This window comes from Labeo rohita, chromosome 9, assembly GCF_022985175.1.
Source record: "Labeo rohita strain BAU-BD-2019 chromosome 9, IGBB_LRoh.1.0, whole genome shotgun sequence".
NCBI lineage: Eukaryota > Metazoa > Chordata > Actinopteri > Cypriniformes > Cyprinidae > Labeo > Labeo rohita.
In genome coordinates this window covers 42,561,033-42,575,640 of record NC_066877.1, presented here as the reverse complement: position 1 = coordinate 42,575,640, position 14,608 = coordinate 42,561,033, and positions in this window count along the sequence as shown.

Genomic DNA, 14,608 nt, shown 5'->3' with positions numbered 1-14,608 from the left:
CAGTCACATGCCAGCCAGTAAGAGCTAATGCAATGGGACATGCATAGATTCTGGCAGGGAGGGTGTAGCACAGGTGATTTAAGTCACACAGATAGAGTTGGAAAAAAAAAAGAAAACAAGCAGAACACACACAATACATAAAACAGTGATTTATTTCATTTTGTTATATTTCTTTAAATTTAAACAAAGAGAGAAAAATAAGTTTTCTTTTTGAGTGGAAAGACTGTTTTCGTATGTTTCTTGTTTATGTGAGCCGTTCTATTTAGTTAAATTAAGTATGTGAAAAAAGTGGTACCGGCCCTTTAAGCCTGCTCTTCTGAGAACATGCTCCCCTGCAGAGGGAGCGTTAAATCCTACATTTTGTGACAGAGTGACAGAGCAGAGCTGATGCAGATTATCGTGTCTAAAGATTGCTATTTGTGATGAAAACATTCATAAATTCATCATTTGCTAGGGATTTGGTAAGTTTAACACTTTTGTTATGTTTTTGTCGAAGTTTGTTGAAAGCTAATCTGATAACGATCAGTGACTATCGGTAAACAAGTGTCTACGCACTTGTAGGATAAAATCCCTTTAATGTATGTGTTTTAAGTAATGTATTTTTGGTTTAATATGGGTTTTGTCTTAATCTATATTCTGTGTAAACGTTATGTTTGAGTCTGATCGAGCTAATTGCCTTAATGAGAATGTAAATTCAGCAGATAGCTGTGTCCTAATTGTTACTTCTCATCCAGATATGCAAACTAAATATGGGAATATCCCTGTTATTGTTTGGCCTAAAATACAGGTCAGGTTTTTGTTCTGGTGGGACTGAAAGTTCTGGAAATCACTTGATGGCAAGCCCACCACGGATCTGGACGTTCAATTGACTGAATAAACCTCCCATTGTGAAACTAAGGCTTTCTCCTATACGAGGTGGGACCTCAGCTTACACATTTTTTTTATTTTTCATCATTCTCAGTTGGAAGTACTGGGAAATTCGTCTTCCTGGACTCTCTTACGGACACAAAGGTTTTTATTTTATTTTTTCTCTTCTACTGCCCATCCACGTGGCACAGAGTTAAGGTTAAACTGTTTTTTTCTCTTTTCTTCATTGACTGATGGGAAAAAAGGGGAAATAGACTGATTTGAAGTTATAGAGACTAAAGGAAGGAACTGTTTGATTTGACAAAACTTGATTTGAAAGAAAACTGAAAATCCATTGGATTTTCTTTCTATCCATTGGAGACACTTAACTGATTCACATTGTGAGTTTTTTTTGTGAGTTACGAATTTCATGAATGGGTAAAAGATTCCCAAATTGATCTCACACACCTATAGATATATAAGTGTGTTTACAAGGTGCACCTATAGGGTTTGTATTTGTGTACAATTTGATATTTGTACTCTGTGAGACTGGTATATTGTTTATTCTTTCTGCTATCGTACCATTGTTTAGATTTTTGTTTCTTTCTTTTACATTGGCCATTTCTTATAGTAAATACCCAGCTGGCAAATAAAAAAAAAACACATTGAATATTTTCTTTGCTCAAGCCTTTGTTGTAGTTTGCAGGCTCCATAGCTAAACCTAACTGGTCCAAATAACATCCACAACTGCACTTGCAAAACAGAATAAAAAAAAAAATAGCACAAAGAATAACTTTTAGTTATTATAAGTGCAAACAGGTGTTACACTTTCAACCAGTGTCTGCAGAATTAAGACTTACATTAATGTGCAGCATTTTGTTCAAACAGAGACATATTTGTGAATACAAATGTTATAGTTTGTATTAAAATATCACAATTTGTGCATGTGGCAAATAAAATGTGCATTTGTGGATCAGACGACATGTGTGCATTCATTCACATCTCTTCTGAGTCGATTCTGTTTGATTCATTTGAATTTTGAGACTTTCGTTCCGCCCCTTTTAGCCTTGCCCAATCCACACACACACAGCTTGCGATCCACACGCAGCTCCAAGTATGTATAACTGCAGACCGGAGATCTCCAAAATGGGCCGGGAACTCCAAAAGTGGGCAGAACCTCCAAAATAGGGCAGGGTCTCGTCGCGCAAAGACTTTCCCCATTGGCTCTGGCTTCAGGCTATTGTTATTGACTTACATTTCAAAACTAAACTTTATAAAGTAAAAATTGTTTGTAGTTGATCTCAAACAAATAAACTATGTTATATAAATAAATATGGTCAGTGAGAGCAGAGCTCCAAACCTCGTGGCCAGTGGTTAATGATATAAACGGGAATCATCCGTTGGGGTGAGGTGTGGGGTAGGTTTAGGGGTTAGCATTTGTGTAGCATAGTGTAGGAAATCAACACTGTGATTGACACAACCAGTAAAACCTTTAGAATCAGCTGGGGGCGGGGTTTGCACTGAAGTGGATTGGGGGGTAAAATTGCACATGCGTGTTATGTGCCTGTCTGTCGAAGAGAGGCAGCCACGCCCTATTTTGGAGCAGCCACCCCGTTTTGGAATTCCCGCCCCCATTTGGAGATCTCCAGGCTGCAGTTATACCCTTCTCCGCGGCTGAGCCTATAAGAAAATCGGCGACCACTAGATGTCACTATAGCCCCAGTCAAATGTGCGCACTCTATTGTGTACGGTTTTATGAATGTTGCATTGTGTTTTCTTTGTTTCTTTTTGGTTTGGCTATTCTCCTCTACCTGTTGAAATATAGTAAACATGTTTTATTGAACTTTTTCTAACAGAATAGCTTATATTAATTTTGCCAAACAAGAACTTTGTGATGTTGTTAGTTATTCCTTTCTTGTATTATTATTATATTGTTATTATTTTTTTCATTAATATTAAAGTGATATTATAGTCGCTTGTTTAAGCTATTAGTAGGCTAATCGCACGTTTATATTAAATTAAATATACTACATTAAACCGTAACAGGACTCGTCAAAAGCGTGGATAGATCCAAGTGCGAGATTTATTGTACAGGTCGTAGTCAAGACAGGCAAGGTCAGACACCAGCAAACAGTAACATCCAGGGCAAGACAAAAGCGAAATCCAAAAAACATGCAAAAGGTCAAAATCCAAAAAACATGCAAAAGGTCAAAATCCAAGAGAGAAGTCCAAAGTAACAAAATAAACAAGGCAATGAAACAAGGCAAAAACTACGGCAAGGAAACAAAACTATGGACATGGAAGCAATAGCAAGAAACAAGGAAAACGCTTGGTGCAGTCCGCATGGCCTGTTTGGCATGGCCCTCTGTATATGGCCACCAAACAGGAAGTAACCATAGAAGCAGCAGAGGGAGCGGAAACAGACAGTACTAGGGTAAGGGCTCCCTCTGCTGGCATGGTGTTACAGACTCCCCCCCTCTAGGAGCGACTCCTGGCGCTCAAAAACAACAGTCCAGGAAGGTGGGGGAACAGAGGGTGGGTCAGAGGACCAGGTCCATGCAGAGGAAGTGGACCTGGATCATGGAGCATTGACAGACAGTGAAGCACTGGAGGACCTGGGCTGTGGAGCAGTGGCAGACAGTGAAGCACTGGAGAACCTGGACCATGGAGCTGTGGCAGACAGTGAAGCACTGGAGGACCTGGGCCGTGGAGCAGTGGCAGACAGTAAAACACTGGAGGACCTGGGCCGTGAAGCAGTGGCAGACCGTGGAACACTGGAGCAGAAGTCCACCATGTTAGAGCCTGAGGAGCCTGGAGCCATGGCGGGGCAGGCAGAGCAGGGAGCCATGGCGAGGCAGGCAGAGCAGGGAGCCATGGCGAGGCAGGCAGAGCGGAGAGCCATGGCAAGGCAGGCAAAACAGGGAGCCCGGGTGGAGATGGCGACCAGTACAGCAGAGCAGACAGGAGCACAGATCCCCACAATGGAACTGATGAGTCCGAAGATCTCCACGGTGAAGCAGACGACCACCACAACAGAGCAGAGGAGAGCAGGAATCCCCATGGCAGAGCACAGAGTTTATGACTGGCCTCCTTGGCTGTGACATGACGAGTGTTCGTAGGTGGACGCCGCCCCATTAGGAGGTTCTGCAGCCGGAGCTGCTACCTCCGGGGGCAATGGCGCAGACTCATGGTCAAACGAGGCCTCTGGAGCAGACTTGTGGAACGACGTGGCAGTGAGTTCATGGATGGATGCCGCCTCCTTAAGAGGTTCCACAGCATAGGCTGACACCTCTGGAGGCACTGGCACAAATTCGTGGACAGGAGAGGCCTCTGGCACAGACTTGAGGATAGACAAGTCCTCTGGATTAGACTCGTGGACAGATGAGGCCTCTGCAGTGCAGTGTGCAGCCCACACGCTCAAAATGGTGACCACCATTACAGGCAGCACAGTAGACAATGGGATGCCTGCCAGGCTTGAGGGTGTTGAGGCTGTGAGGTTAGAGAGCGTCAAGACTGCGTGGCTTGGGAGCGTGGGTTCTGCGTGGCTTGGGAGCGTGGGCTCTGCGTGGCTTAGGAGTGTGGACTCTGTGTGGCTTGGGAGATGAGACAAGACTTGGCGAGGCTCTGGAAGGATGGCTGAGATGTGACAAGGCTCTGGGACGTCAGCTGATACGTGACTAGGCTGATACGGAGACACGTCAACGCCAGCGCTGCTTTGATGGAGTAAAAGCCCAGCTGAAATCCATGGACATCAGGTACAGAATGCTCTATCCTGCTCATCTGATAGTGACCCATGCAGACAAACAACGAATTTTCAAGACCGTCTCAGAAGTGGAGGAGTTCATTCGGGGACTGAAAATCACCACGTGAATGAAGCAAAATTGATGAAGATTTGAACTAACATGCCAGTTGTTTTGTTTACTTTATTTCCAAAAGGAAAATGAAACACTGCCAAAAGCACTGAAAACTGAACCTGGCTGTTATAAATCTCTGATCATACAGGTATAGACTTGGAAATTTCACATTTCCTTATTTCTTTTCACCTTAATAAGGGTATAGTTTTTTGGTTAATTCATATTATTTGTAGCATTTTCAAGTTGGTTACAAATTCATATAGGGTTGCTCCACAAATTGTGGTTCTATTGTTTTCCATAAACAAAGTTTGGAATGGGGTTCTATTGGTGCAATTTGTTCAGGGAAATGCACAGTTGTCTATATGGGTATTATGTTGTGGTGTTTTTTTTTTTTTTTTTTTTTGTGTACTCACTTCTTCAAACAAACAGTCAATTAGGATACAGAGATTTCTTATTCCACATAATTGAATCTTAAATTTGTATGTTAGAGCTAAAACTTAGTAGTTGGAATGTAAGGGGACTGAATAAGATGGTCAAATTGAAACAGGTATTAGATCGGATTAAGCAACTGAAGGTTAACATATTATTTTTACAAGAAACCCATCTGTTGAAAGAAGATACAAGTCGGGTTTCAAAAAGGTGGCCAGGACAAGTTTTCTCTGCTCCATTTACTTCTCATGCTCGGGGGGTCATGATACTTATCCACAAATCAGTTCCCTTTCAGTTGCACAAACAACATATTGATCCACAGGGTAGATTTATAATTCTTAATGGTTTGATCGTGAACACACAAGTAACCCTAACAGGTATATATGCTCCTAATGAAGATGATCCCTCTTTCTATCAAAACCTTTTCTATACAATATCAACACATTCTGGACAATATGTAATTGGAGGGGATTTTAATTGTGTATTGGATATACAGCTTGATCGTTCTACAAGCATAGACAGCACCCATCAGAAATCAAGGAAAATAATTAAAAACTCTATAAAAGATTTAAATTTAACAGAGGTCTGGAGACATTTGAATCCTAATAAAAGGGAATATTCATGTTTTTCAAATACCCACAAAACTTACTTAGGATTGATTATTTTCTAGTCTCTAGCACTCTGTTGTCTAAAATAGACAGATGCTGGTATGATAGTATTTTACTGTCTGACCATGCTCCAATTTCACTCACAATACAGTTTAGTAACTTAAAACCTACTCCATTTAGAATTCGATTCCAAACAAGTTGGCTCCAAAATTCCAAATTTATAGATTTCATGGACAAAAGAATAGAGGAATATTTTAGTATTAATACAGATCAAGTGCTTTAACGAAGTGGGAAGCCTTTAAGGCCTATATATGAGGTGAAATAATGAGCTACACAAGAAGTAAATCTATAGAAAATAAAAAAAAAAAAATGGGTGATCAACCTTGATCAACAAATTAAAGAATTGGAATTACAGTTTTTTGATAATGATGACCCCGAGAACAAAAAAAAAAGCTTCTTTCATTAAAAGCACAGTACAATGAGCTGACTAGTAATAAAATAGCCACAAACTTGATGTGGTTAAAACAGTCCTACTATGATCAAGGTGAGAAACCTGGAAAGCTATTGGCTTGGAGAATAAAAAATATACAAACAAGTAGGGCTATAAATTCTATTTTGCTAGATGATAGACAAATATCGATGGATCCATTGGAAATTAACAAATCTTTTAAATTATATTATGAAAAGTTGTATAATTCTGAATGTTTGGATACATTAGTAGATCAGAATAATTTTTTTGATGAGCTTGAATTTCCCCAATTGGCAGAAGAAGCAAAATTAGACCTGGAAAACCATTTATGTATCGAAGAACTGGTGGATGCAGTACAAAGTATGAGTAGTGGAAAGGCACCGGGGCCTGACGGCTAGCTATTTCTATTTCTAACCAATTTGAAGAACTCCATTCCCACACTTATAAATATTATGGAAAAAATTTGAAGATTCTCACTATTTTGCCAGTTGAGATTTATAAAAACCTTTTCTAAAAGATTAATGCCCCATCTTTTTGAAATGTATACTGAATCATATGAAACCCCTCAGGAATCTTTCACCCCTCATTAAGATCAGCACTAATTACACAGAAATTGTGTTAAAACCGGGGCAAATCTCCAAAAGAAAGAGCATTAACTTATCGATCATTCTATAATGTATGTCCTGTGATACTAAAATTATTAAAAATGTAAATTTTTTTTTAAAAGGATTTCTTCCATGTTTTACATTTTCCAAAAGTTATTTGACAAAAATAAAATATAATTTTCATTAAAAGATCAATTAAATCAATATTTTATACCTTCATCTGATAACCAGAAAAATACACAACACAGATTTCCATAAGGCTATTGTAAAAATAAATAAAAGCTGTTTTTATGCATTCAGACAAACAGACATGCTAAAACATATTTGGTAACAATAAAATGTAAAGTGGAAAAAATAAAACATTTCATGAGGGTCCCAAACATGTAAATTTTTTAATTTTGAACAAAATATTTAAATTGGTTTTAACTTTTATACAATGAACCAATAACTCAAATCCATAAAAAAATAATAATAAATCAAAACTATTTAAAAAAATAAAATAAAAATAAAAGGAATTTGGGGGTGCCCATTATCACCTTTATTGTTTTTATTTGTTACAGAACCCATTTTCAAATGTATTATTTTATTCCCAGACGTATTTTTGTAATGAAGATACGAGTTATAATCATGATATATCTCTGTTTGCAGATGACATTTTTCTATTTCTAACCAATCTGAAGGTCTTTAACCCCGGTTTAATGCCCCGACCCACCTAAAAGGATCCAGGTTCAACCACTTTTGTCTAACAAAATCTTATGGAAAATTTGGAAGCTTTTCAGGCTATAAAGCCAATGATAGTTTGGCACCATTCCCGAATTTTTAAATTATCAAGAGAAAAAGCCCATCAAGAGTCATATACAATTTACCAGTCATTCTGGTGGTTTCACATATTTAGGGATTAAAATAACACCTAATATAGATGATATAGTCCCCTCTAATTATGACCCTTTACTGAAGGGAGTTATAGAATCTTTAGACAAATTGAGTACAATGCCCATTTCCATAGCGGAACGTATAAGTATAATAAAAATGTCGATCTTGCCTAAATTTCTATACCTTTTTCAATCTATTCCTCTTCCACTACCCAATACTTTACTTTCTACCCTTAAAAAAAGCCTTTACCAGGTTCATATGGAATAATAAACGACCTCGGCTACATCTATCCCTCCTCTACCTACCATACGATCGAGGGGGGCTTCAAGTACCGAAAATAAAACTATACTACTGGGCGGCACAGCTCCGAACAGCTATGTTTTACTTCTCCACAGACCACCCATCCTGGGTTGATATTGAGAAAGATGAATTGCTCCCCTTACAATCATATATATACTCTGCATAAGTTAAAATACTTAAAAAGTCCACCCTTAATCCCTTTCTTAGAAATGCCCTATCAGTTTGGCATGAGGCCCATTCTTTTTTGAAAGAGACAATATCTATCTCTTCCTTCTCACCAATATGGGGCAATAACTATTTTATGCCTGGAAGAAATGACATGGGGTTTAAAAACTGGCAGATGAAAGGATTTGTAATGAAGTCATAGACGCATCCAGAGACGTCGGATCCATTTGCAACAACTTTATTAAAGAAGACAAAGTAAACAGGCGTGGTTCAACAACGGCAGACTGGTGTGGTGAAGACAAACCAAAAGGGGTAACGAGAGTCCGTGCAAAAGGTCGGGGTAGGCGGCGATCAAAGGGGTTAATCCGATAAACAGACATAGGTCAACAAAAGGCAGGCAGCAAAGGTTCACACACACGATAAACAGTCCGGTTGGCAACGAGAAGGCAGTCCGTGAAAAAAACGTCGCGGGGAAACGCTGGTCGAGCGCTCCTAAAATGGCTGCCGGCGGGAAGTGAACCCGGCCGACCCGGAACCGGAAGTGGGCGACCCAGGTACGGGGTGATGGGAAACGTAGTGTACTAAAAGTCCGGTGAGGGTTCCCGCTGGCGGCGGTTAGAGGGAGCCACAGAGGCCGCGTGTGTGACAGAGACCCACCCCCCCCCCCCCCCCCCCACCCCTGCGAGCGCCTCCTGGCGCGAGGAGGCGACCGACGCCGGGGCCTACCTCTCCTACGAGGAGCTGGTCGATCCGGATGAGAAGAGTGGAAGTCGGTGGTGAGATCAAGGATGTCCTCAGCTGGCACCCAAGACCTCTCCTTGGGGCCGAAGCCTTCCCAGTCAATCAAATACTGGAGGTGGCCTCTCCGGCGTCGGGAGTCCAGAATAGAGTTGACTCGATAGACCTCCTCACCATCGATGATCAGGGGGTGGTCCCTGCGGGGCGGCCTCATCTAGGTTCTCCACTCCTCCCAGGTCACCAGCGGGCTTTAACAGAGAAACATGAAAGCTGGGTGAGATACGGTATTCGGCAGGCAATTCTAACCGAAAAGACACTGGGGTAACCTGTTTGATTATTTTAAAGGACCCACGTACCTAGGGCTGAGCTTTTTGCAGGGTAAGTGCAGGCGTAGGTCCCGGGTCGAGAGCCAGACCCATTGTCCGGGTTCGTAGGGTGGGTTAGGTCGACGTCTGCGATCGGCCTGCATGCAGGTGCGACGAACCGCCCTCTGCAGATGGACATGGGGCCGGTTCCATGTCTCCTAGCTCTGCTGGAACCAGGAGTTGACCGCAGGTAGATCTGAGGGTTCCCCGGACCAGGGGAACAAGGGTGGCTGGTAGCCCAGGATGCATTGAAATGGCATGAGATTGGTGGTGGGTTTGCGTAAAGAATTTTGGGCGTACTCGGCCCAGAATAGGAAGTGGCTCCAGTCCCCCTGGCGGTCCTGGCAGTAGGAGCGTAGGAAGCGGGTCAACTCCTGATTTAGCCTCTCAGCCTGGCCATTGGACTGTGGATGGTATCCCGAAGTGAGACTGATGTTGACGCCAAGGAGACGAAAGAAGCTCGCCCACAGTCGAGACGTGAACTGGGGCCCACGATCTGACATGATGTCTTCTGGTAATCCGTAGAATCTGAACACTGATTCGCACAATGCCTCTGTCTCCATGGCGGTGGGTAGTTTAGGGAGAGGAATGAGACGGCAGCCCTTGGAGAATCGATCGATGACTGTCAGGATGGTGGTATGACCGTGGGAGGAGGGGAGATCGGTAATAAAGTCCAGCGCAATTTGGGACAAGGGGCGCCTGGGTACGGGTAGCGGCTGCAGAAGGCCGGCGGGTAGTTGGCGAGGGACCTTTGACATGTTGCAGATGGCACAGTTCCTGATGAAGGTAATGGAGTCCGGGCGTAAGGATGGCCACCAAAAACGATTGTTGAGCAGATGGACTGTGGCCTCAATACCTGGGTGACCGGAACTAGGCGTAGAGTGTACTTTGGTTAGAACTCGGAACATAGGTTAGGTGATCAGGGCAATTCGCCGGAGGGGGGTCCTGGGTGTGGCCCTCCGAGATCTCGGTCATGATATCCCAGGAGACCGATCGAAGTGGGTAAGATGGTATCAGTGGATGCAGGGGTCAGATCGGGTTCGTCGATACGTGAGAGGGCATCGGCCTTGGTGTTTAGAGAGCCTGGCCGATAGGTTACCTGGAAGTGAAAGCTGGTGAAAAAGAGTGCCCATCGGGCCTGGCGATGGTTGAGGACCTTGGCTGAGCGAAGGTATTCCAAATTTCTGTGGTCTGTTAGCACGGTGAACGGATGTCGAGCGCCCTCGAGCCAGTGCCGCCATTCCTCAAGGGCAAGCTTAATGGCCAGTAACTCCCGGTTACCCACGTCGTAATTTCTTTCCGCTGGGGTCAGTTTGTGGGAGAAGTACGCGCAGGGGTAGGTCTTGGGAGGCTGGCCCTGTCGCTGCGAAAGCACTGCCCCAACGCCCGTACTGGAAGCGTCCACGAGAAAAGGCATTTTGGGGTCCGGATGATGGAGGATGGGAGCCGTGGTGAATTTCTGTCGAAGGTCGAGGAAGGCCTGGATGGCAGGTGGTGTCCAGGTTAGTCGGGAGATGCCCCTCTTGACCATAGATGAGAGAGGGGCAGCCACAGAGCTGAAACCCCGGATGAAGCGACGGTAGAAATTGGCAAATCCCAGGAACCGCTGGAGCTCTTTGAAGATCGTGGGGCGTGGCCAGTTACGAACAGCGTTAACCTTTCTTTCGTCCATCGCAACTCCCTCAGGACTAATGATGTAACCAAGGAAGGCTATTTTCTCTTGATGAAACTCACACTTCTCTTCCTTGCAGCAGAGCTGGTGTTTGATGAGACGCTGGAGGACTGCCCTGACATATTGGACGTGTTCGGCGTAGGAGCTGGAGTAGATAAGGATGTCATCGATGTAGACAATCACCCAGCGGTTCAACATGTCCCGGAACTCGTTGACGAAGGCCTGAAAGAAGGAGGGACTATTGGCCAGCCCGAAGGGCATCACCCGGTATTCGTAGTGACCGGACGCGGTCGAGAAGGCCGTCTTCCACTCGTACCCCTTGCGAATTCTGATGAGGTTATAAGCGGAGCGTAAATCCAGTTTGGTGTAGATCTTGGCTGTTCGAAGTTGTTCCAAGGCTGGGGGAATGAGTGGGAGTGGGTAGCGATACTTGATGGTTATGTCATTGAGTGCACGGTAGTCAATGCAGGGACATAGGCCTCCGTCCTTCTTCTTGACAAAGAAGAATCCAGCCGAAGCAGGCGAGGTGGAGGGACGGATAAAACCCTTGGCTAGTTCCTCCTGGATGTAGGTGTTCATTGCCTCGGACTCGGGCTGGGAAAGTGGGTATATGCGTCCCCTGGGTGGAGTGGATCCTGGAACGAGGTCAATGGCGCAGTCACCTGGACGATGAGGTGGCAGTTGGGTGGCCTTGGTCTGGCTAAAGGCCTCGATCAGATCCAGATACTCAGCAGGGATGGCACTGCTGGGTGTGAGACGCGTGGGAGTGGTGGAAGAGCTGGGGGCTGGTTGAGTGCAGTGTTGCTGGCAGTGGGAAGACCAATGAGTGACGATACCTTGTGTCCAGGAAATGGTTGGTTCGTGCTGGTTGAGCCAGGGATAACCCAAGATGAGAGGTGTCTGTGGTGAGGTGATGATGAAGAAACGTATGGTCTCTTGGTGTGAGGGCTTGATGAGGAGAGTCAGATCGTCAGTGGTGTGGTTGATCCGCCCGGAACCTAGCGGTCACCCGTCGAGGGCGGCCACTGCCACAGGAGGGACACAAGAGAGGATGGGTAGATGGTTAGTGATAGCAAAATCAGAATCCATGAAATTTCCGGCAGCGCCGGAGTCAATCAGGGCGGTGGTTCTGACAGGAACTCCCCCAGATATTAGCGTCACAGGTATCTCAAAACGATTCAGAGAGGAGCTGACTTTACTCACCGAGGTGGGTGGGCGGGGTGGTCGGGTGGGGCAGTTGGCCCTGATGTGACCTGCGAGGCCGCAATAAAGGCACAGGTTGCCTCGCAGCCGTCTCTCCCTCTCCTCCACGGTCAGTTTGGTGGCTCCTAATTGCATGGGTTCGGGGGCTGCCTCGGTGGGGGGCAGGGTCAAGGGCATGGAGGTGAATGGTTGACTGGACTTACGGGCTCGCAAAACGTTATCGATGCGGATGGAAAGATCTATGTACTGTTCCAGAGTGAGCCCCTCATCTCTACAGGCCAGCTCCACCTGAAGATCTGGATTTAACCCCTTACGGTAGTGGAGCTTGAGAGGCCCATCGTTCCAACCACTCTGGGCCGCGAGCGTGCGGGAAGTCGAGTGCGTAGTCCACGGCGGTCCGTCGGCCCTGGCGCAGCTTGACGATCAATTCCCCTGCCTCTCCGCTCTCGGAACTGGGCTGAAAAACTTCCTTAAAGCGCTGGAGAAAGGTGGCAAATGACGGAAAGGCGGGCCGATCCAGACTCCAGACGGCGGTAGCCCAGTCCAATGCTCTCCCGGATAGAAGGGAATAAACGAAGGCGATCTTGCACTCATCAGTGGGATATAAATGTGGTTGCTGATTGACAAAGAGGGTGCACTGAAGAAGAAAGCCCTTACATTTAGATGCCGTCCCATCAAACTTCTCCGGGAAGGCGAGACGTGGGCTGGCGGTAACCGCTTGAGCTCCTGGTGGTGGCGTGGTCACGGGAGGCATGGTGGGAGGGGAGGTTACCTGCAGACCCTGTAGAGCCTGAACTAGCTGCTCCGTGAGGTCGGTGAGTCGGTCCAGTTGCTGTTGGTGGAGTGTCAGTACCGAGGCTTGAGCAGAAAGCTCCAATGTGATCTGATCAACTGTTGCTGGATCCGTAGGTGGCAAAGTTTTCTGTAATGAAGTCATAGACGCATCCAGAGACGTCGGATCCATTTGCAACAACTTTATTAAAGAAGACAAAGTAAACAGGCGTGTTTCAACAACGGCAGACTGGTGTGGTGAAGACAAACCAAAAGGGGTAACGAGAGTCCGTGCAAAAGGTTGGGGCAGGCGGCGATCGAAGGGGTTAATCCGATAAACAGTTGTAGGTCAACAAAAGGCAGGCAGCAAAGGTTCACACACACAATAAACAGTCCGGTTGGCAACGAGAAGGCAGTCCGTGAAAAGAACGCTCAGGATTGCTAGCATGACTAAACAAAACTTCGCGGGGAAACGCTGGTCAAGCGCTCCTAAAATGGCCGCCGGCGGGAAGTGAACCCGGCCAACCTGGAACTGGAAGTGGGCGACCCAGGTACGGGGTGATGGGAAACGTAGTGTACTAAAAGTCCGATGAGGGTTCCCGCTGGCGGCGGTTAGAGGGAGCCACAGAGGCCGCGTCTGTGACAGGATTATGTATGGTAAAAAGCTTATAAGAAGGAGGTACACTCACGACCTTCCAGCAGTTAGTTATAAAATATGATCTTCCACAAAAACATTTTTTTAAATACCTTCAAATTAGAAGTTATATATATTCAAGAATTAAAACCTATTCGGAACCCCAACTCTCTATATTAGAACAAATTACTTTAAATCACATGAACGATAGAGGAATGGTGTCCTTGTTTTATAAGACATTACTGGCTGGACTAAAAGAAGGCTCCCAATCATATCTTTCAGCATGGAAAAGAGATTTACAGGTGGATTTCACTGATGAGGAATGGGAGCGTGCCTGTCTTTCGGCTCAAACCCAAACTATTAATACTAGGTGTAGAATACTACAATACAAATGGATGATGAGGATATATATTACCCCTGTTAAACTACATAGGATTAATTCTAACATTTCGTATACGTGTACAAAATGCAAGGATGAAATGGGTCAGTGTAGGGAGCTGCAAATGTTCTGGAAGGAGGTTCTTGGTGTGGTTTGTGAAATGGCCGGCGAAAAAATATGCCTATGGAACCAAAGCTGTGTTTATTGCATATATATCCTGAAAATGTGTCAGTAAATGCAAGCAAAAAAAGCTCATAGATTTTAGTTTGATACAAGCTAAACGCGTGATTGCTTTAGTATGGAAAAACATCCAAAGACCTGTTCTTTCACAGTGGACTAAAGAAATGTCTGACAACCTTGCTCTTGAAAAATTAACATAGGCAATCAGAGGTTAAGCGGAGGTTTTAAAAAGGTGTGGTCCCCTTTTAAGCAATTTGTAAACAGATAAAGTGGAATGGTATGTAAAGATGACTGTAATTTGAATTCCTTTTTTTTTAATATACGTTGGTGAATGTTCTTTCTTTTTTTTCCCTATTTAATTTCTTGTATTTGTATATATTATTTTAGAATTCATTATTATTTAAATGTTATGTTCATTTTGATAATTGTAGGGGTGGGAAAGTCTATTCTGTAATGTTCATGTGGGCTTTGTAACAAAATTAATAAAAAATTAAAGTTGAAAAAATAAAATAAAATA